The sequence below is a fragment of the Eschrichtius robustus genome, chromosome 3 (assembly GCF_028021215.1).
Source record: "Eschrichtius robustus isolate mEscRob2 chromosome 3, mEscRob2.pri, whole genome shotgun sequence".
In the NCBI taxonomy this organism is placed as follows: domain Eukaryota; kingdom Metazoa; phylum Chordata; class Mammalia; order Artiodactyla; family Eschrichtiidae; genus Eschrichtius; species Eschrichtius robustus.
This window is the reverse complement of record NC_090826.1, coordinates 7,554,593-7,578,008: the sequence shown is the minus strand read 5'-3', so window position 1 is coordinate 7,578,008 and position 23,416 is coordinate 7,554,593. Positions and strand designations below refer to the sequence as shown.

The following is a 23,416-nucleotide window of genomic DNA, read 5'->3' as shown; positions in this document are numbered from 1 at the left end:
CATGCCTAAGAGTGGAATTGTCAGATCATAAGTATAACCTACGACAGGTATAACCACATCATTAACTTTTTTTTTTTTTAAATATATTTATTTATTTATTTATTTTTGGCTGTGTTGGGTCTTCGTTTCTGTGTGAGGGCTTTCTCCAGTTGCGGCGAGCGGGGGCCACTCTTCATCGCGGTGTGCGGGCCTCTCACTGTCGCGGCCTCTCTTGTTGCGGAGCACAGGCTCCAGACGCGCAGGCTCAGTAGTTGTGGCTCACGGGCTTAGTTGCTCCGCGGCATGTGGGATCTTCCCAGACCAGGGCTCGAACCCGTGTCCCCTGCATTGGCAGGCGGATTCTTAACCACTGCGCCACCAGGGAAGCCCCATCCTTAACTTTTTAATCTCCGTATCTTTGCCAGCACTTGGTACTGTCAAATTTACTCATTTCTGCCAATCTGGTGGGCGCGAAATGCTCTCGTTTTAATTGGCATTTCTCTGATTATCCATAAAATGTTTACCTTCTGCAAATATCCAGCTTATAAACTTTGCCCATTTTTTCTGTGGGGTTGCCTTTTCCTTACTGCTTTGCAGGGTTTCTTACATTCTCTAGATTCAGTTCTTTTGTTGCTTGAGTGAGTTGGCAATATCTGATTCGAGTCATCTTTTCGCTTTGTTTATGTGTCTTTTTAAGGAGCAGAAGTTTTGAATGTTGATGTAGTCAAATCTTTTTCCTTCATGTTTTATCATTTTTATTCTTTAGACAAATACTTCCTTACCCTAGGGTCACATCCTCCGAGATTTAGATGACTTTTAAAAATAGTTGAAAGGAAGTGTTTAGTTTGAGAGAGATGTTCTTCTGGTGGCTCTGCCAGCTGGCCCCAGGCCTCACCCTTGGTTAGATGCAGAAGCTGCTCTGAGCAGCAGGACAGCATGTCACCCTGTGCTACCATGTTACCACTGTTGGGATCCACTTCCTCTGATTGTAAAAGCACATCCTACTTTGGGTTCCTCTTTCTGAGAACGGCCAGGCCAAAGGCTTTTTTTTTGACTCAAAATGTGGAGGACAGTCAGGAATTCTGGAAAATCCATTTACAATGCTTTGGCCAAGCTCAGGAAGGCATCTTTGGCCACTTGGTCCTGAGGCTAAGATGAGCTCATGCAGCAGGAACTCCCCAGGACTCTAGCCAAAGGGATGGATGGGGCTACCTCGGCGCTGTGGAAATGAAGCCTTCCACTACACTCATCCATCTGGGATGCAGGGAAACACTTTGATATTAAAAACTCATTCCTAAAAGAGGAAGACTCAGGATAGTGTGGGCAGGACAGAATCAAATGCCAGAGAGGGGACAGGAGAAAGATGGGAACTCTTTCCCTCTTTGTGGGCCCAGGACCCAGGATGCAGCTGCTAACAAGCCCCAACTCTCCATGAAGCCCAGACCTGTCGCTCTCAGTAGGTATGGGACACAGATGTCAGCTAATCCCGAGGCTTTAGAACTGCTCCAAGAATGTGGATTGGTACAACCACTTTGGAAAACCGTTTAGCAGTATCTACTAAAGGTGAACACATATGCCCTACGACCCAGCAATTAATTCCACTTCTAGGGATACACTCACCAGAAATGCCAGCACATGTGCGCCAGAAGCATACAAGAGTATAGCATCGCTATTCATAATAGTCCCCAGACGGAAACTTCCCAAGTGCTCATCAGCAGGAGAATGGAAAAATAAACTGTGGTTTCCTCTCCCGATGGAATGTTATATATTAGCAGTGAGAGTGGATGATCTATCAATTCAACAATATAAATGAATCTCACACATATAAAGCTGAGCGAAAGACGTCAGGCACAAAAGAGTATGTGCTCGGGCTTCCCTGGTGGCACAGTGGTTGAGAATCTGCCTGCCAATGCAGGGAACACGGGTTCGAGCCCTGGTCTGGGAAGATCCCACATGCCTCGGAGCAACTAGGCCCGTGGGCCACAACTACTGAGCCTGCGCGTCCGGAGCTTGTGCTCCGCAACAAGAGAGGCCGCGACAGTGAGAGGCCCGCACACCGCGATGAAGAGTGGCCCCCGCTCGCCGCAACTAGAGAAAGCCCACGCACAGAAACGAAAACCCAACACAGCCAAAAATAAATAAATAAATTAAATTAAAAATTAAAAAAAGAAACAATTCTTAAAAAAAAAAAAAAAAAAAAAAGAGTCTGTGCTCAAGATCCCATTTATATCGAGAACATGCACCGGTGGAACTAGTCTATGTTGGCAGAAGAAGAGATGGGGGTTACCTCGGGTGGAAGGCAGTTTACCCTGGGGGAAAGCGGCACCCGGACGCTGGTAACTTTCGGTTTCTTGATCTGGGAACTGGGGACCTTCCACAAACTCATTCCACCCTCAGTCCAAGTGGCTCAGATGGGTTGACTTCTCTCCTGGCTCCCGGAGTGGCCTGAGACCCAGGCCCAGCCTATCAGAGCCCTGCATTTCCCCTGGCCACGGGGACTGGGTTGGAAGCAGGAACGGGACGTAGCCCCAGCCAATTGTCGTACCTCTCTGGCTACAGTGATTCTAGGATGGGCATGTGACTATCAAGTCAATCCCATGGGTTTTGACATCTGGACTTCTTTGGGGACTTTTTCCTGGGAGAACAGAAAAGATAGAAAATCTACCAAGAGCTGCTGGTGACCACCCGCTGCTCTGAGGGGTGGAACCTGAGAAAGGACCAACGTGGAGGAAAGCAGAGCTCAGTGTGGAAAGTGAAGCAGGGTCCTGAGGACAGCCTTTGATTCCCTGGATCCAGCCATGCCTGAAGCTACACTTTACCCCTAGAATTTTCAGTTCTATCAGCCAAAAAATCCGCCCCACCCCCGCCTTTTTGCTGTTAACTTAGAGCAGTTTGAGTTGGATTTTCTGTCACTTGCAGCTGAAAGTATTTATTTCCATTAATAGAGCAGCACATTCCATTTTTGGAAGCTTCTAGTGTTTAGAAATTTCTTCCCTTGGACACTGGCCCACCTCTAAGAGCCAGCCCCGTCCTTTGTGCTGCCACCTAGAGGCACATGGAGTTGTTATCTGATGGTTCTTCTGCTGGATGGTGGCCCCAGCACCTCTGGTCTCCCTACAGAGTAGATTTAGACTCTTTTGCCAAAGTTTGGCACTCCAAGAAAACAAGATGCTCCAGATGGGGCCTGGCAGGCCAATTGTAGAAGAATGTTCTAGTCACCAAACTCCCATTTGTTTGGCCTAAAAGTGTATCAGGCTCCCCTCCCCCGCCTCCCCTTCCCACCGAAAGTTCTTTGGTGGCCACATCACCAAGTTTGCTGGCTGCCAACCCTCCAGATATTTCTCACAGTAAGCCAGGATCTCCCAGTCTGTACAGGAACACTAACTTCCTGAATCTAAACGCAGGGACTCACAATTATTCTTGGTAATTTCATCTCACGGAAATAATCAGCACTCATGTATTATTGGATTTGACATTTTGTATATATCACTCAGTCTGAGATATTTTAGTTTATTCGACTAGTATTTATTAAGTGCCAGGAATCGTGCGAGGCGCTGGGAACACAGTGGTGAATGAGACAAAGGGTCCCTCCCCAGAAGGCGCTTACACACCAGTAGGGGAGACACAGTAGACAAGAAGGATGTTCCCGCGTTATATCAATGCGGTGAAGGACAGAGTGTCTAGTGATGATGCGATGGAGGACAGCAGGAGGGGCTACTGCATACAGCGAGGCCGAGAAAGGCCCCTCTGAGGGGAGGACACTGGGGCAGAGGGCCAGCGTGAGCCATCACGTCCTGAGCCGACGGAAGGCGGGCCCTTGCCGCTGGAGCGTAGGGGAGGGTGGGGGATGAGATGGGCTGAGGAGGTCAGCAGGGACCAGTCCTGCAGAGCCTTTGCAGGGGAAGCACCTGGCTTTCACTCTAGGAGCGATGCAGTGAGTGCACAGCCCTAGAGCGTTTTAGGAAAGGGAGCCACCGGATCCTATTTGCATCTGAAATGATGCTGGAGGGTTGCAAGCATGCAGGCGAGAATGTAGGGCAGCTCGTGCCACAGATGACTGTGGCTTGATCCTGGAGGAGGAGATGGAACTGGAAAGGGAGGGAATCAAGGTGTATCTACGAGCTGGTGGCGGGGTGGGCGGTGCGGGGGTGGGGAGGTCAGATGGGGGACAGTGAGGGAAGGAACAAGGATGACAGGCAGGTTTGGGCTTGGGAGACTGCATGGCTGGTGGATATTTACTGAGATGGGAAAGTATAAGGGAGAAAGATTTGCGGGGAATCGAAACAGCAAGAGCTCCATTTCAGACATACTGAATCTGAGCTGCTTACTGAACATCCCAGTGGAGAGAGCCAAGGGGCAACGTCCCAGTTTGGAGCCCAGGGGAGAGGTCTTTGGGGTCACAGAGATATCATTTGGGATCAGTAGATTGCACACAGATGTGGAGCCATGGGGCCAGGAAGGTAAGTAAGGGTCACGACCACCCTCAAGGCACTAAAGTGGGATGGACCAAAGAAGAACCATGAACAATCCTTCTCACTCTGTCTCCAGAATCTTGAGAGAGGCTTTCTCTGTCCGTCCACATCTGAATCGTTAATAAAATAGTAAAGAAGACTGGGCAAGAAGGAGCTCGCTTCCTTTCACCTTCCCACTTCCGGCCCCCACAATCCACAGAACAGCTGCGCGGCAGCAGTCATCCTGGCTGAGGGGGGGGTGGGTCTCTGTCACCAGCCCTCTGTGAGCTGTTCCTAGACATTCCCAGGTAGATGCACCTTCTCTGGCCTGAGGTTGAAGAACAGTTTCTCAGCTGTGAAGGTCTGAGGGGTCTGACCTCCTGAGTCCTGAGCGGCCGGCAGAGGAGTTTCTCTAAAGATTTCGATAAAAGGACATCTGCCACCACCATCCTTCCCCACTGGCAGCAGGGAACGCCTCAGGGGGCCCTAAGTTATTTCTAAGGGAAAAGGGCAAGCAAGGGATGTAGAATCCCAGATGCAGAATCCTGCAAATGCTTCTTCGGGACTAGGAGTGACCTTGCAGCCTATATAGTCCCCCTGGGCTGGCAGACCAGCTGGCTGATGGCTTGTCCCAAGCTCAGGACTGCCGAAGGATCCCTTTCATTCCTGTTGAAACTCCACCACTTTGGGGCTCTGGGCTGGCGTCTCCCGAGTCTGTTAGACTTCTGCCTCTTCCCAGTGGCCGTCACAAATGTGGCTGACGCACTGACCGGGAGATACTGCCCAGCCTTTGTCAATGTAAAGACAGGCTTTTTGGCGCCTGGGGAGCAATCACATGCCCTGGGGAACAGCCTCCCAAGCGAACACATGAGTCGCTCTCAGCAGGGGACAGGCAGTGGGAAAAGAAGGGAAGTTGTGTCTTGCTTGTCTGAGCGATAAACCTCCTCCTCCCTGAGGGGTGCCCTGGGCGAAACGTGCCCTGTACCTTCGGATGTTATTCTAAAGCAAGAGTCCAGAGGTCCCCCTGGACGGCTCCTATGAACCTGTATAGAGAGAGATGTTCATGTCCTTAACCTGAGGACAAAACATCTGTCCAACGCCTGGATTTCAGAGCCCAAAGTTACAACCTAGTTAGCCCAAGGGAAGGAGCCTCAGTCACAGAAAGTTGTAGAAGGTAGTTACACACACCGTCTAAGTATCTACCATCCACCCAGGCTGGGAGGATGCGAGACCAGCAGCCACGTGACAAGGAGCAGGGGGCCCCAGGGGCCGGCCTTCCACATCACGCTGAAAAGAGCAGAGTTCACGCTGGGCCTCTTGACCCGGGTTTATTTTCAGGACTTCTCAGCCTCAAAAAGTCCTTCTAATCAAGTGTTGTTTCCAGCCAGTCTCCCACGGAGAATGAAATGGACTTTTCCTGTTGCCCAACTTAGGTGGAAAGTGAGAGCAAGTGAGCGCTTCAGAAGCAGAGTGGAAGATGCTTTACCTGGAGGGCCCACCACCTGGTGAATCTCCTGGATGTTTACCCCGGAGGAGCTTTCCAGAAACCACCACCCTGCTCTGGCTGCCAGGAGATCCTTCAACCACCACATCCTCCTAGAGACCCTCAGGAAAAAGAATGAGGGGCCCCTCCTTGACCCAGAAGGCTGAAGGTCCCAAGTCCTATTCATTCATTCACTCGCTCATTCACTCATTCAGCAAATATTTATTTGATCGCCTTCTAAGTGTCCATCAGGGAATGGGACAGGCACCATCCCTGCTCTTACTGAGTTTTTAGTCTAACAGGAAAAGACCAAAAAAAAAAAAAAGAGAGAAAAGAAACAACTGAATAAACAAGATGACTTCAGAGAGTATAGGATTAGAATGTGATAAAACGGGTTTGCAGGGAGCACTCCTTTGGATGGCAGGTCAGATAAGCGTCCTCAGGTGAGATATTGCAAATGAGGCCCAAATGACGAGAAGGATCCAGCAAAGATCTATGAAATAGGATTCCAGGCAGCTGGAACGGGAAGTGCAAAGGCCCTGAGGCAGAAGACCAGGTAATGGGAGTCACAGCAGAAGGGAGACTGGGGAGAGACAATGTGGCTGATCCTGCATGGCCTTGGAGCCTCGGTGAGGAGCCAGGCTTTGTCACCACTGCAGTGGGAAGTCACTGGGGGTTTTAAGCACGGGACGGAGACGGCCTGGTTTTACGCTTTACGAAGAAGACTGCTTTGCTTTGGCTGCTGTGAGGAAAATGGAAGGAAGGGAGGCAAGAATGGAGCGGGGAAAGCAATGAGGCCAGGGCCCCAGGTCAGAGCTGGCAGAGCAGATGAATGAGGGAAGGCGTTGGGCCCTACAGGCCACAAAACACCCCAATCCTCTGCTCTTAAGGAGCTGAGGAGCAGGCATCCCAGCAGCCCAACCTTGAAGCCTGCGTCCTTCACCTCTTGAAAAGAATGAGGCCATAGGCCAGAGGGAACTGCATGGCCCAGGGCCCTCAACAGGTACAGTTTTAGGATAGATGTGCTATTCTTCCAAGATACAAATGCTTTCTTTTCTTTTGTTGTTTTTGTTTTAGTCCAGGCAAGCAGGACATCCTGAAGACCATCCCAGGAAGAGGAAGGATGGGCTTGTCTGGAGGGCTGTCTGACACCCCAGCTCCTGCCACCTGGAGAAAAAGAGGTCAGAGGGGTGAAGGATGGGATTGGACAAAATAACAAAGTCATGTGACACCATGCAGAAGAAGGCATCCCAATGTCTGCCTGGAAGGTAAGCTGAGGACACGAACTACCTTTCTCCCTGGTTTCCTAGTCTACCCACTTCTGCCTCCTTCACTTCTTTTTTTTTTTTTTTCCTTCTCCTTCTTCTTTTATTTTTTCACTCTCTCCCATTTTAAATGTGTCTCCTTTGAGTCCATATTATTCAATAGAACAGTAACTTCTAATTTGAATATTTTAAAAAGGAAATATTCAGTGGGGGAAAACCAAGACAGACATCAGAGAAACAGAGGTGTAGGTCTTTGGAAATTCTGTTCTATATGGGAGAAAAAGAAAAAAGAGAGACTGACTCCTGCTACTGCCATCAGAAAAAAAAATAAGCCAACTACCCTACAAAAAGTTCTATCCCAATGATCTCCTATGATGCTCAGTTCATGGTGTACCCAGGGGGGCCTTGGGCCTGCAACCATGCAGGGTCCCCCAGTACTACACAGCAAAATCAAGAGAAAGATCCATGGTCTCATATCTGGTAATTTGGGGAATTTGGAAACTGTCTTAAGGAAGCAATTCAAAAGTGAAAAAGAAAAAGCTATATGCACAAAGATATTGATTGTGGTATTGTCTGTGAAACTCATAAATCAAAAATAATAAAGAAATGTCTAAGTAAATGATAACACAAACAACCAGAGTGAATGTAGTCATTAGAATGACACGGCACTGCAAATAGTCCCCACATTAAATGAAACCAATGATGCACATGTATTTATCATGGCAACATGTGTTTGTGGACAAAACATTTCAGAAAGCATAGAGAAAATGAAAACAGCTATATTATGGGTGGATGTGGCCATCATACTAATGACTTTTAAATTTTAATATCTGTGAAAGTTATGCAAGCACATAATGTTAAAAATTAATTAAAACTAAAATGCTTGCAGCAAAAAATTAGCAGTCCCTTGACCTCCATATCCAAACAAACCACCCCCAATTTCAGTTGTATATTTTGGTATTTAACTCTGCATTTCTAAATAATAGGTTTATACTGATATTTCTTGATCTTCAACTTTTAACTTCTTACCTGAGCAGATTTTTCCTGCACATACACACATGCATGGACCCTCTCCCCCATTTCCTGGATATAGTTATGTGATCACTTTTTGTTAATCAAACTTTAGTGCTTCCATTATTATAACTATGTAAATATTGTTCAAAGCTAGGCCACATACTATACTATGGTTTCCTTTCTTGTTCAACTTTTTGTTACTCCTACAGTTGCCTTGGTTTTAATTTTCTTTGTTTTCTATGTGTGAATATGTAATTCTTCCTCAAACTCTCTAACAGAACTATAAAATCCTCATAATACAGCAAATATGTCAGATAATCCATCAGCTCCATTTTTTTCTTAGAGATTCCTCCTGGGGCCCTCAGCCATCTTGCTCCAAACTGGGCTAGTTGCTCTCTAGACCAGCTGCACAACTGTGATATTGGAACTTCTCTTCACTATCATTATGGGAATTCCCTTCACCTTCTCTCCACCAGTCAGGGTTCTTGGTTGCAAGTAAAGAAGCTGACTCTCACTGATTAAGCAGGGAAGGAGCTGACAGGTTGTCTGACATATTTGCTGCATTGTGAGGGGTTTAGTAGTTCTGTTGGAGAGTTTGAGGAAGAATTAGTGATTAGTATATTGAAAACAAAGCAAATAAAAATATGAGGCAACTATCAACTCCAGGAAAAGCAAAAAGTTGAACAAGAAAGGAAATATAACTGTAGTCCACTATGCGGACTCCATGATACAGAATCATGTCTGATGGCAAAATTGCTGGTATTGCCACTGAGTACTGGGTGCTACTTTGTACCCCTGCCACTTCTGTGCCAAGAACTCAACCTTGCAGCCCATCCCCGCTATCACCACCATAACCATGGAAACAACACACGTTTCATCCCTCTCTTCTCTGTCAAAATATAACATAGGTACATTTCGTCAGTGGAGCCCACATCACAGGTGCTGGCTGCAGGGGAGGCTTGGAAGAGAGTATTTTTCAGTTCCCATGGTGGGGTAGGTGTTTTTCTCCCTCCCCATTCCCAAGGCTCAAAGTAAGACAACAGCTGAAATATAGAAAGTCATTTGGTGGCTGAGCCAAATGAGAAACAAGAGACAACTGCATATTGTACCACTTGTTCCTCTTTCTTGGTTTACTCTCTCATTTTAGTAGAGCACATCCTCTAGAAGCTTCCTTGAAAAGGGATACAAAGGGTGGGGGTGTGTGTGTGAAGTTTTTGAAAAATGACATGTCTGAAAAATGTCTTCATCCTATTATTTTGCTTGAATGATGATTACAGAATTCTGGGTTGGGAATTAATTTCCCTCAGAAATTTGAAAGAGTTGCTCCACTGTCTTGTAGCTTCTGGTGTTGATTTTGTAAAGTCCAATGCCATTCTGTTCTCTGATCTTCTGTATGTGGCCCCTTTTCCCTGCGCTGGCCTTTAGTAACTTCTATCTCTGGACTTTTGGAAGTTCATGTTGATGTCCCGTAGAACATCTTTTACTTTGATGTAGTGTATCTTTTAAAAAATATATATTTATTTATTTTTATTTTTGGCTGCATTGGGTCTTCATTGAGGCACGCAGAATCTTTTTGTTGCGGTGCGCGGGCTCTTCGTTGTGGTGCATGGGCTTCTCTCTAGTTGTAGCGTGTGGGTTTTCTCTCTCTAGTTGTGGTGCGTGGGCTCCAGAGCGCGTGGGCTCTGTAGTTGCGGCACGCGGGCACTCTAGTTGAAGCACACGGGCTCAGTAGTTGTGGTGCATGTGCTTAGTTGCCCCGCGGCATGTGGGATCTTAGTTCCCTGACCAGGGATTGAACCCACGTCCCCTGCATTGGAAGGCAGATTCCTTACCACTGGACCAGCGGGGAAGTCCCTGATGTAGTGTATCTTTTTTTTTTTTTTTTGTAGTGTATCTTATTATTCGTTGGGCTGAGTGCTACACAGAGATTCTTAATGCAAACTCTTGAGTTCTAGATTTTTTTTTTCCCTGGAGTTTAATAACTTTTCCTTCTCCATTTCTCTCCCTTGAGCTCCTATGAGACGGATACTGGGCCTCCCAAACTGCTCTAATTTTCTTATCTTCTCTTTCTTATTTTCCGTCCCTCAAGTCTTTTTGTCTTACTTTCTAGAAATTCACTGTTCAATCTTCTAACTCTATTCTATTGAAATTTCTACTTCCACTGTCCTAGCTTTGATATCCAAGAGCTTATTATTGTTTTATAAATATGCCTTTTTTTAAAACAACCATGTTCATGACTTCTGGGTCTCTGTCTTTCACGTTAGAGGACTCATTTGGCGTGTGACGATACAGGCTGCCCATTCAAATTTAAGAGAGAGGCACTGAAAGGTGCTTGCGCAGGGCTGGTTGCTTGGTAGGTGTCGCTGAGAAGCAGCGTTTTTTCATATGAGGTTGGGTTCCTTAGAGAGAAGTTCAAGGCCCCTGCCTGGAGGATGGGTAGAAGCCAGGCTGCCATGTTCTGGGAACCAGCTAGGAGAGGGTCTGTCTATTCAGCATGCAAACTTTCACTGAATCTTCCTGTTCTCAATACAGAGCCTCCCCTGCCCTCTGCTGCTCTGGTTCAATACTGCCTGCAGGAAACCAGCCATCTTCTGCGGGTGGAGGAGGGAGCTGCCCGGCTGTGTGGCCTGAGAGAGGGGTCTGTGGCTCTAACACACACTTTAAACCAATATTCCTGCTCCAGCCCCGCTCCCCGCCCCCATCGTTGGGAACACTCTGTGGCCCCCATTCTTTAGCCTTTGGTGGGTCGTCTGTACAAGCCAGCTTGCTTCCCTCACAGCCAGGACATTCAACATTCTAAGCTTTGCTTTTCTTTCACCCACCTGCTTCCCATCTTTCAAAAGTTTTGCTCATATCCCTCCCCCTCTATCATCATTTTCTGTTTTCTTAAGGATTTATACCTTTTTATTCCTCTACTCTCATTTTAGTGGGCTTCTGAAACAGAGCAGAGATAAACACATGCATTCAGTTACGTTTTTGTGGAAGTTCATGATAGTATTTACCAAGAAATAAAAATCAAGTTTCCAAAGATACACACACAGAAGACTCTCCGGGGAGGATACTCCAACAAGGAAACAATGGTTCTTTCGGGAGGTGGGGGGTAGGATTATAGAAGAGTGATGCTTGTAATTTTTTTGTATTTTGTAAACTTTCGACAGTAAATGGGTATTCTTTACAAATCAAAAAGTAGGAGGGTTAAAAATCATTATTTAAAGGCATCTTCTGAAACACAAATCAAGGTAGTGTAAACAGGTGTGTAGCAGAAAAAGAAACTCTAATTCCTCTACACAGGTCTACATAATCCATGGTTTTCGCCTATGTGCCAGAGAGTCCTGGGGTTCCACAGAAGCACCCCAAGGCCTTCAGAGGGTGGCAGGAGTAGGACAGGTGCTCAGTGGGAAGAGTTCTGGGCCAGTCTCTACTTGTACCACAGTGGCACTCTTTTAATCTGCTTTATAGGTTAAAATTCTGCTTAATACTTTGATCTTTTTAAAGAGGTCCACACTAACAAAGAAGTTTGGAAAGTACCGATGAAGACCTAGAAAAAATGAGGTGGGGTTGGGGGAAAGCCTCCAAGGATGACATCATGTAACCTCGTGCCCTACCTGAACCATCAGAAATGACAGTAGCTGCTCGAGCATCCGTATAAGGAAGATGGTGCTGTGCACCCACAGGATACATATGTACCCACACGGCTTGCAAATGGGACCAATCTGCACACTTGCTAATCATACCCAGCTACCCCCAGATACCAAAGGCAGGTGTTCAGCCAAGGCTCGGTCAGTGTCAGTCTCTGACCTCAATTTCTTTGCACAATGAAGGGACTACATTCAGCTTCCAAGCTAATGTCCCAGAAGTTCCAAGGAGCATACTCTTACTGATACAGTGACTGCCAACTCTCTAGAGAAACAGAATGTCCCCACTTAAGGACTCCTTGAGAAGCAATATCAAGTTATGAAAATCCAATCCACTTCCTTCGGAAGAAGGTTTTGATTTTTCTCTCACCAAATAGGTCAGCCCAGCTCCATCATGAACACAGCAAGTCAAATACCAAATGCTGCAGTTTAATAATGGGCTCCAGGGCTCCTCGGAGCACAGCCACCCCTCCCTTCCCAGGTAGCAGCAACCCCCTCTTGGGAAGCTGGCTGGGGTCTAGTTCACATCCCCCTTCATCGGCTCTGAGCACAAATTTGGGTCACTCTCTTCCTTTTAGCATTCTAGTCCTAAAGAGAAGTTCTCCTTTGGCTAGATAGTCAGAGAGGGTGGATTCCATTCAAATTCTTAACCTATCTACAAAATAACATCTCTTCTTCCCCCACACGCTTGTTTCCTTCGCCCAACCTACCTCTCTGGAATGGTCCAAGAAAGACCAGCAGCAAAGGCCCCTCTGCCTGGCAGATTAAAGATGCTTTGGGATCAATGAGCATCATTCCGCCCTTGCCTGACTCTGAGCTCCTTATGTGTCTGAAAAAAAAAGAAAAGAAAAGAAAAAGAAAGAGAAAGAAAGAAATCTTTAAAAAGAGAAAGTCTCAGAAAACTTCTGTGCATTCTCTTAGAGGACTTTAGCTCAAAAGCAACTGTTTCACCAAGGTTTCCTTTTTGCAAACCAGTCACATTGTGCTTGATGGGCCTTTTTCACCATCTGTGTCAATGCCACCCCCAGCTCCCTTTGGTGGTACTGAAGCAAACCACAGGAACATTTCCAGTGCCCGAAGCAGGAATTCATATACATACAGATGACTCAGATCATTTTTAGAGTTGTTTGTTGTTTTGTTTGGTTTTTGAAAGCAAAGTAAGTGATCTGAGACAAGCCTGGGTTCAAGTTCCATTCAATGGCTGCAAAAAGCGGGTCTGTGAACTTGAGGTCCCCATTCAAGACCCAAATTGCATCACAAAGGAAGATTCATCCCTGCTTGCTGGAGATGAAAAGGAAGGGTGTGTGGGGAGGGGTCGCCCCACTCACTGCATCTGTGGTGCTTCTTTCCCTACTGTGGGCGGCTCCTGGAAATAATCTGACCCCAGAGACAGAAAGACACCTGAGTTCCGGGAGCCCAGGCGGCTGGGTTCCAGCAGCAGGACCTGGCCCCCCACACTTCCCCCCAGCTACCTGCACAGCAGGATTCTCCTGCCTGGAACCCACTGGGCTCCTGAAGAGCAGGAAACCTAAACCACTGGTTTCTCCATGAGACAAAAAGCCCAGTCCTAGGAAGCCGTTGGAAAAGGTGCCATTCCAAGAAGACATTTCCCAAGGTCCAAGCTGGAATTCTCCCGGCTGCCAGCCTAATCCCTGGAAGGATACCCCGTGGACCCTGCTGCAGGAGCCCAGGAACATGGGCTTGGATGGTCCCTCCATTTAGCATCCAGGTGAGGATGGCAAGGCACTTCCCAAGGCACTGTCACCAGAGAAACGGGAGGTCAGCGACAAGAGCTAAGAAAGAAATAACTTCCATTCTGACCAAGGGAGTTAATTAACAAGAGGACAAAAAACAACAGCTCAGTCACAGGGAAATGAGACAGGATCGTAGAGAAAGCACTTTCGAAACGAGGAGAGACGAAGCAAAAAGAGTGACGGAGCCGAGAGAATGAAAGGTTAGAGAAAAATTAGTCCTTAGGAAGTCAGGTCAGGAAATAGGGAGCCGGGACAGAATTCACAAGAGGGGGCCAGGGAGGACGTCTTTTGCTCTGGCCCTCACGCTGGGCGGGACCTCAGGAGCTGGGTCTACCGCCCTCTAGCCCTCTGGGTTCAAGGGCAAAGCTTTGGGAGGCAACGCTAGGAATGGCCAGAGCGCAGGATGCTCGGTCCCGAATCGGGGGCAGGGGGAGGGGAGGGCGCGCGCGGCAACTGCTCGGTCCCTGACAAGTAAACAGCTTGCCCCGAACAGGCGCGCGTCCTCGTCCGGAGCCCGGCTGAGGGCCCTGCTCATTCCCATCTAGGGCGGTAGCGGGACACCCCGGATTCCCCCCCGGAGGCATAAAAGGGATGCAACGAGATCAGAAAAGGAGAGCATGAACCAGCCCACACCAGAGAATCACATCGCGAGAGCGGCCCGCTGCCTCGGCCTCCCCAACGGGGTCCGGGCCGCCCCGGGAACGCGCCTCCTCCCCCAGACCCCACGCGCCCCCGGGCCCCGGATCGCCCCAGGCGGACAAAGCCCGGCGCTGGGCGGGGCGGGGCGGGGCGGGGCGTGCGCGGTGTGGGGGGTGCACTGGGACCCCGCAGACGCCCGCACAGGTGGGCTCCGTACCGGGTGTCGGTGCCGGGGGCGGGGCCCGGTCTCCCTGGAGACGGTTGCCCAGGGGACGCGGCGGGCGGGTCCCGGAGCGACGGGAGGGCGCGAGCCTCTGGGCGGCGGCGCGGAGCCCGCGGGGGCCTGAGGGCAGGCCCGCGGCGCGGAGCGGGTGAGCGGGGCATCCGCTGAGGGGCGCGGTCCTGGGCGGGGCCCGGACAACGGGCCGACGCGGGCAGGGCCAGGGGGCGGGGCGTCCCCGGGGCTGGGGCGGGGCCAGCGGCGGCGCGGGCACCGTCGGCAAATTCTCACAGCCCCAGCCAGGCGAAGCTCTGGAGAGCAGGCGTCCGCTGCGCGCCTCGTGGACGCCGCTGCAAATCCTCCCGGACCCCCGCTGCTCCCTGCTGGCGGGTGGGGTTGCGCCTGGAGTCGGGAACCTCAGTCGCCGCTGGACCCCGGACGGCTTGCGCACGCTGGCCCTGGCCCCCCTTCTGCCTTGTAACCGGAGGATAGAAAATGCCACCTGCCAAGTGAGCCAGGGCCGGTCGTCCGCCAAACTGCTTTCCGCTCCCGGGTTCCCAGGGAATCACCAGAAAGGGCGGGGCAAGGGGCCAGTGTCACTTGTCGGGAGCCGGGGTCACCCGAGTAATTGGCCAGCCCTGGCTCTGTGCTCAAAGCCAGTGTGCGGGCCGTTCCCCAGCCGCTGGGCCTCCCTCTCCATCGGAGTTCCCCTCACATGTCGGATTTAGAAAATAAATGGGTTAACCCGGGACTTTCACGATACACCTATTCATTACAATGAACTATGTGTGCTGGCATAGCGTGCGTGCAATAGCGCGGTCATCCCCCTGCACTTTGCTCCAGTTTTTATCCAGGCATCACACTGTAAAGTGGGTATTGTTCTCCCTTGGGTTGTAAATGAAGCCGAAGCTCAGAGGGCAAGGAACTCACACACACACAGACACACACACGTCCGCACCCGATCCCACAGCCTCTTAGCAGCAGAGCTAGCTTGGAAGCACTTTGGACTGGTACCGGGCCCACACGCTTCTTGCCCTGCAACGTCCCAGGTCCCATCGAATGTTCTTTCGGGTCCACAGCCGTACTTCAATCTGTCACGGTGGAGCGCAAGAGGAGGAAGGGAGTGCGAGGTTCAGAGTGACCCCAGGGGGTCCCACCCGGGCGGGGCAGACGCGGGGCAGAACAAAGTGGCCTGAGGCACAGCCCTCGGTGGTCCCAACTGCTCCGCCCGTCTCCGCCTCCAGCGAGGGTTCCAGGTGAGGCGCCCAAGGCAGGGCCCGCCCATCCGAGCCCAAAGAGCCTCCCTCCGCCCCAGCGTCGCCTAGAGCCTGCGAAGAGGGCAGGAGAAAAACTCGGCCAGGAGCTCCCGGGAACGTGGAAGAAGCCTGGGATGCGCAGACCAGGCGGCCCGGCCGTGGGAGGTCCCGGGACCCTCGATGAGCTCTGCGTCGCCAACCCCAGCACCCCTGTCAGGGCCGGGGTTCCGGGCGCCCCGGCCACCTCGAGGAGAAGAGAGAGGGGGTTCAGGATGGGAGGATCCCCCTCCGTATCCCGTCCCCGGATGTCACACACAGACACACCCACAAAAACATACACTAGCATGCACGTTCACACACACACGCACTCGGGCAGTTACGTAAATTGACACAATGACGCACAAAGTCACACACTCCCGCACAAGTACTCAGACACAGAGACCGAAGACACACACACACACACTCTATGTAAACACACAATGACACAGACGCCGAGACCACAGACACAGACCCACTCTTGCGCATTCACACTCAACCTTACTCTCTACCCGCACAGCGCAGCGGGCTGTGCACTTTGCCGACCATCTCTGGAGAAGGCGGAGCCTGGCCACTGGGTGGGAACCGCCCCGCACCCAACCCAGGTCTCCATCGGCTGGCTTCCTCCACCTCCACCTTCGCTCCTGGGGACGCAGGCGGCTCGAACCCGGACTCAGCCCGGGTAGGGAGGGGAACCTCGGGGTCGGGGGGTGGGGCAGGACCGCCCTTGACCCACAGGAAGGGGGTTTCCCAGGATGAAAAATAAGCCTCAGGGTCACAGCTGGACCTTGGATGGGCAGACAGAGGCTGGGAGGGGTTCTCTGACTGCCATCCTGACTGGGGAGGGGTCGTATCTCTAACAACCCCCAACCAGGAAGGGATAATGACCCCTCAGGGCCAGGCCACCAAAGAGATTTTCCAAGGGGCAGACAGGCTTTGGCTGTTCCCATCTCCGTAGGTGGGTGCCCTTCTCCCCAGGCCCCCTACCCTGCAGACTTCCTTTCTCTCCAGCCTGGGTCTGGTTGAAAGTCAAGCTCAAAGACAAGGTCCCCATTAGCAATGTTCAAATTGGGGTATTATTCTCCTCTGGAGCCAAGAGAAAAACCCAAGATTCTTTGAAATGGCAAAAGCCACAGAAGTCATCCTGCGTGTATTCACAGATGTAGTGGAACTGCACTGACAAATTCCCAAAAGATACATAATGTAATCAGTTGTTTGGGAGAGAATTAAGTGAATTAATACAGACACATGGAAAGTCTCTAGAACAGTGCCGGGTGTGTATACTAACCACTGAGAAGTGTTTGCTCTCACAGATGGGAAAGACACAAAGAGATGCAGCAACCTGGCAGAGAGGGAAGAAAAATCAAAGTCTCCTGATCTCCTCGTTCCAAGCTAAGGGATCTTAAGTCCTTTCTGAAATACTAGTGAGGGTATAAAGAAATTAGTTTAGTGGATAAATAAATTAGTTTCACCATTGTTAGAAAGAATAGGGAAATTAGATCCCCAGTCCTCTACGAGCGACTGCCAGAAGGAGTGGATCCTCTTTATAAGCTCCCGAGCTTGCGGCAAGAAATCCGAAGAGCCTCTGCTCGCACCCATGAGAACCCTTGGTACATTCAGCAGACCTGTAAGAGGGAAGTTGATCTGCTCCATGAGGCACTCCTTCTTCTCCCCATCCCGACACTTCCGCGTGAGCTCGCTGTGATGAAATGTCTGCTTCTCTCTGCTGCCCACCGATATCCCAGCCTCCAACCTTCCTGGAATTCTGCTTGGCTCTTCGTATTCAAACCTGGCACTCAGCATTGCAGGGGGTCAGAATATGTCAACCCTAAATACGCCACTTTGGCATATTGATTATTTTGAATGAAAAGGAGCTGATAAACAGCCAGTGCACAAAGGACACTCTGAACCTTCTTTATCCCCTAAAAGCAGGAAGTAAATCTCCCATGTGAAAGGGATCTTCCCTGTTCCGGGAGGAAGAAGGCATCCCTAACCACCAGAGACAGGGAGTTTAGGGCCAAGGAGGCTGTGTAAACAAACCTGGTTAACTTTTTTTTTTTTTTTTTTTAAAGAAATTTATTTATTTTTGGCTGCGTTGGGTCTTCGTTGCTGCTCTCAGGGCTTTCTCTAGTTGCGGCGAGCGGGGGCTACTCTTCCTTGTGGTGCGCGGGCTTCTCATTGTGGTGGCTTCTCTTGTTGCGGAGCACGGGCTCTAGGCACATGGGCTTCAGTAGTTGTGGCTCACGGGTTCTAGAGCGCAGGCTCAGTAGTTGTGGCACACGGGCTCAGTTGCTCCGCGGCGTGTGGGATCTTCCTGGACCAGGGATCGAACCCGTGTCCCCTCCATTGGCAGGCGGATTCTTAACCATTGCGCCACCAGGGAAGTCCCAAACCTTGTTAACTTCTTCACCATCTTACTACCCCTAGCCCAAACCCCTTGTCTTTTCAATTCTTCACAAATTGTTTGTCTAAAAGATACAAAAGCTTTCTGCTCTGGTGACTTCTTTGAGTCTCATATCTTTGGGGGGCTTCCATACATATGTATGTGTTTAAATTTGTTATTCTTCTGTTACTCTGTCTTTTTATTATGGGGCAGGTGTGGGAAGGTCTCAGGGGAGAACTTAGAAGGGTAGAAGGAAAATCATTTTTCTTTCTCTATAGCATTTTTAGGTGTGGTCAGGTAAGAAAGCTGAGTAGGGACAAGACTAAAAAGGCTACAGTTGAAAAAAAAAAAAAGATGAAACTAACAACAACCAAAAGAACAAACAGTTAAATGTTTGTTTTAAGTTCTATTGGGAAAAACAGGAAGACTCTGAAAAATAATCCTCCTCAAAGGCGGAAGACAGTTACCACAGTTATTCACATAATTCCCCTGTCCTTTTGTTCCCTTGATCTTTTTACTCTCAAGGCACAAGGATGAGGGAACCTAATTACAGGAGTGTCTGGCTCCTGCTTGCCTGCCATCTTTACGTATTTTCATTAATCTTTGAGACTCTCACCCCCAGGTAACTCAAAAAGTGGCTCATCTGTAGTTAAAAAGCAAAGTTAATTAGAATCTGGAGCTTCCTTCTTTCTTTTGCCAATTCCCCAAGCTTAGACCAAAAAAGTCTGTCTGAACTGAGGCTTCCAGAGTTTGTGATCTGGGGGTGGGGGAGGGGAGGCACAGATTTAAAAAGTGATGCTCAAGTCTGCAATGCAACATGTCAACCCAAAAGCACGCGTGGTTGCAGGGAATCTCCCCAGGAAAGGAAGGAGCACCAGCCCTGGAGTTAGATCTGCCTTCGGATGACTGTCCTGATCTCTCCAGAGCCATATCCTCCCCTGTAAAAGAAGAGCCACCAGACATCGCCGACTTGGCCAGTAGAGGTAAGGAGCAATGGGACAGCACAGGTAGGGGGCTTCTAGCCGGACCTCGCGGTGGGGCACCTGGTTATATCCTGCATTCCACCACGGTTTCCTGTGAGTCTTAGGTTTTCAATTCTAGCATGTGATCCTTGTGGGAGGACATGATGTCTTAAGACTTTTTAATACATTTTAGAGAAGAAAAGCTACTCCTCTGTTTCTGGAAAAGGTCAATTGTGAATTTTTATTCTGAGAAAATTAGAGTAAGGGGATAAAAAGGGTGCCTGGAACATCAGGGGACTGTGTGAATCACACATCAAAGCTCACGAAAGATACCCCGGGGGACTCGGGAAACTGACCTTCTTCTCCTTGTGAAAACCTCTAGATGTGTTTGAGAAGCCGTTGAGGGTAAGGAAATTCAACTAAGGGCTAGGAAATTTTTAAAAGTTGGGTCCAAACTTGAAGAAGGTAAAAAGAATGAATCTGGCAATATTAGACTAAACATATTTACTGAGCTGCAGCTTAAAGATCATTTAGTTAAGACGGGGGCAGGGGGCTTGTGTAAGTCACACAATCAGATCCACAGCAGTCAGTACCTGGGAGATACCAAAGTGCACAGCACCTAGTGGCAGGGCAGGAATAAAGATGCAGACGTAGAGAATGGACTTGAGGACACGGGGTGGCGGGGGGGGGGAAGGGGAAGCTGGGATGAAGTGAGAGAGTAGCATGGACATATATACACTACCAAATGTAAAATAGATGGCTAGTGGGAAGCAGCAGCATACACAGGGAGATCAGCTCTGTGCTCTGCGAGGACCTAGAGGGGTGGGATAGGGAGGGTGGGAGGGAGGCTCAAGACGGAGGGGATATGGGGATATATGAATACATATAGCTGATTCACTTTGTTGTACAGCAGAAATTAACACAACATTGTAAAGCATTTATACTCCAATAAAGATGTGAAAAAAAAAAAAAAAGTGGGCAGCAGCAGAGGGAATGGCAGCTAACATGTTCTGGCCCATACAACATGGCAGTCATCATGCTAAATGTTTTTACATTTATCATGAAGGCTTTAAAACATGGTGGCCAATTCTCATAGAAAAGGCATCTATGTCTCCTCCCCTTAAATCTGGGTGGGCTTTTGACTTCCTTGACTAAGAGAGTATAGCAGGAGTAGTGCTAAGTGACTTGAGAGTTTAGGTCATAAAAGGTCATACAGCTTCCACTTTGGTTTGGAACCAAGCACCAATGCTTGTTGTTGGAGTTCTGGCATCAAGAAAGTGTGACCCAGAGCCGCCATGCTGTGAGGAAGCCCAAGCCAGAAAAAGAAGCCAGTGTAGGCACTCAGGTTGACAGTCCCATCTGAGCCCAGCCTTTGAGTCATCCCTGCCCAGGCAACTAGACAAGTGAAGAAACTTCCAGGTGATTCCAGCAACCCCCCCAACCCGATGTTCAAGTAATCCGCAGCCCTTTGAGAGTCTTCCCTGCTGACCCCAGACACCACAGAACACAGCCAAGCTGTCCTGTCCAGCCCTGTCTGAGTTCCTGGCCCACGGAATCCATGCCCATAATAAAAACACTTGTTACCTGGTATCTCTAAGTTTGGTGTGGTTTGTGCAGCAGTACATACCTGGGACTTTATCTTATCAAATCATCAAAACAACCCCACAAGGTAGGTATTACCATCATCTCCTTAAGGAAACTGAGGCCCAAGACTTACCCAAAAAGTTACACAATAAGTGGCTGAGCAGGGATCAGAGCCCACATCTACCAACAACTAAAACTGCTTCTAACAATGAATCATCCACCTCCTGTAGGGCACAAGAGTCGATTTTTTTGTGCATGATATATGCTCATTTTATCATGACCCAGTCCTGCCCCTCAAGACAATCTTACGGACCACTTGGAAAAGGAGGGGTCTCCGGAGACTCTGTTAGATGATGTGACCAGGTGCCCTGGTGGGAAATGGTCAAAACCACCGGGATGAGTCCTGGGCCTGTTCTAGTCAATACCCTTCTTGACGACGGGAATGAAAGGAAATTCAAAAACTGGCTCACCCATTCGATAGAAATGCAAACAGAATTCACAAATACCTGGAGAAAGAATCTGTAAAAATTATTCTAACAGAAGTGGGTAAATCTGGTAGAACCAAGTTCAAGGCTATAGATAATTACATGTCAAGCTCCCTAATTACAAATACAGAGTAGGGGGAGAGGGAAGAGGCCTCAATAGAGCATGGAGCCCAGAGAACTCAGAGCTGACCCAAAGCTCATTCAGAGGCAGCACCGTAAGCCCTTCATGAACGAGCCCGCTGGGTCCTGGATCTCATAAGGACCATTCTCTATATGAAACTATATCCAGGTACTTGCCTTTCCTGGTAGTCACACCTTTGTGCAGCTCCCCCACCCACATTATAGCAGGGTTGTGACCAAAAGAATATGGCAGAGTGATGCCAGGTCACCTTCTAGATTAGGTTATAAAAGACCGTGGGGCTTCGGTCTTGGGCAATCTTTGTCTCTTTCTCTCATCTATTTTTCTCTTTCTCTCATCTATTTTTCTCTTTCATCTATTTTTCTCTTTCTCTCATCTTTAACTCTGGGCTAAGCCAGCAGCCATGTTGTAAGGACACTCAAGCTGCCCTATGAAGAAGCCCACATGGCAAGGAACTGACACATCAAAACCTTGGCAGGTACCTCCAGCCACATACACCTGCAGCCCCAGCTGCTCCCAGATTCTGACCCAAAGAAACCGAGATGGTAAGTGTTTGTTGTTTAAGCTAAGTTTTGGGATAACTTGTTACCTAGCAATAGATAACTAATACACTAATGGCTGCCGTGTTCCTTGCTGTGTGGCCCAGCACCTGCTCCAGGCTTAGTATAGCAGAGGCTCTGTCCAATGCCTGCGACTGAATAAACAGTCAGTACAAACAACTCCTCCACTGTAATTATGAGTCAGACACGTTCCTAAAGAATCAGCAACAGGCCGAGTGAAAGAAGCCAGCCACAGAAGACCACATCCTGTATGATTCCATGAGTATGAAATGCCCAGAACAGGCAAGTCCATAGAAACAGAAAGTAGACCAGTGGTTGCCTAGGGCAGGGGGGGTTGGGGAGAACTGGGGAGTGACTGCTAGTGAGTACAAGGTTTCTTTTTTGAGTGATGAACACGTTCTAAAATAGATTATGGTGATGGTTGCACAATTCTGTGAGTATATTAAGAAACCACTGAATTGTGAATTTTATGGCATGTGAATTATATCTCAATAAAGCTTGTTGTCTTAGAAAAGGGGGAGAGGAGGGCTTCCTTGGTGGTGCAGTGGTTAAGAATCCACCTGCCCACGCAGGGGACATGGGTTCGAGCCCTGGTCCGGGAAGATCCCACATGCCGCGGAGCAACTAAGCCCGTGCACCACAACTACTGAGCCTGCGCTCCAGAGCCCGCGAGCCACAACTACTGAGCCTGTGCGCTATAACTACTGAAGCCCCCGCACCTAGAGCCCATGCTCCGCAACAAGAGAAGCCACCACAATGAGAAGCCCGCGCACCGCAAGGAAGAGTAGCCCCCGCTCACCGCAACCAGAGAAAGCCCGCGCGCAGCAACGAAGACCCAACTCAGCCAAAAATAAATAAATACATACATAAATAATAAATAATTTTTTAAAAAAAAGAAAAAGGGGAGAGGAAACCAGGCGAGGTCACTGTCCAAAATGGGAAGTGGCACCAAGGGAGGCTGGTTCCCCACAGGACTAGGAAAAGCCTTGGGATTCTCAAAAGTGGAGGGCCCCCTCCCCCATGCCTGGAGCAGAGCACATGCTAAGGTCTCAGGGAGGCGAACCAATGCCTCGGGCACCATGGGGTGGGGTGGTCTGCGCCAGCCCACCTACTCAGTGAAAGGGGGTCTGTGTGCTCATCATACAGGGTCTCAAGCCGCCTGGAGCCCAACATGCAAGGCCTGGACATGTCCCTGACTTCCCATCCCCCAGAGACCATTCCACCCACCCATGGTCGACACCCAGCTCTCCTGGGCTGGCTTTTCCACCTGCCCAAGCCAGGGCCCTTCACGCAGAAGAGGGGGGGCCACAAACCCACAGGCTGCAACTGTCCCAAAGGACAGGCGGGCTCCGCAAATGAGCCGATCCTACAGGGGAGTCACCCAATGATGCAGGAAAGCTGGTCCTGGCTGAAAGCCCCCTGAAGGAGCAGTGAATTTAGGGCAAAGAAAAGGACTTGAACGACACAGAGCACACTTGTACATCGTATCTAAGAGGTGGTCAAGACTGGAAACAGAAACAGCTTCAAAGCAGACTTTGAACAAGTGTGTCTCACAGAGGCCTTGGGGTGGT

The 23,416-nt window shown here is 49.4% G+C and overlaps 1 protein-coding gene across 3 annotated transcripts in view; it reads right to left on the bottom strand.

Moving 5' to 3' along the window:
- The window catches only part of PIK3CD (phosphatidylinositol-4,5-bisphosphate 3-kinase catalytic subunit delta), a 30,399-nt gene extending 15,806 nt beyond the window's left edge, over window positions 1-14,593 (bottom strand). For all 3 annotated transcript variants that reach the window (XM_068538835.1, XM_068538836.1, XM_068538837.1), the window contains exons 1-2: window positions 14,438-14,593; window positions 12,538-12,656 (exon numbers count right to left, since the gene is read on the bottom strand). The gene's annotated coding sequence lies outside the window, so the exon portion shown is untranslated. The remainder of the gene's footprint in view (window positions 1-12,537; window positions 12,657-14,437) is intronic.
- Window positions 14,594-23,416: the final 8,823 nt, after the last annotated feature.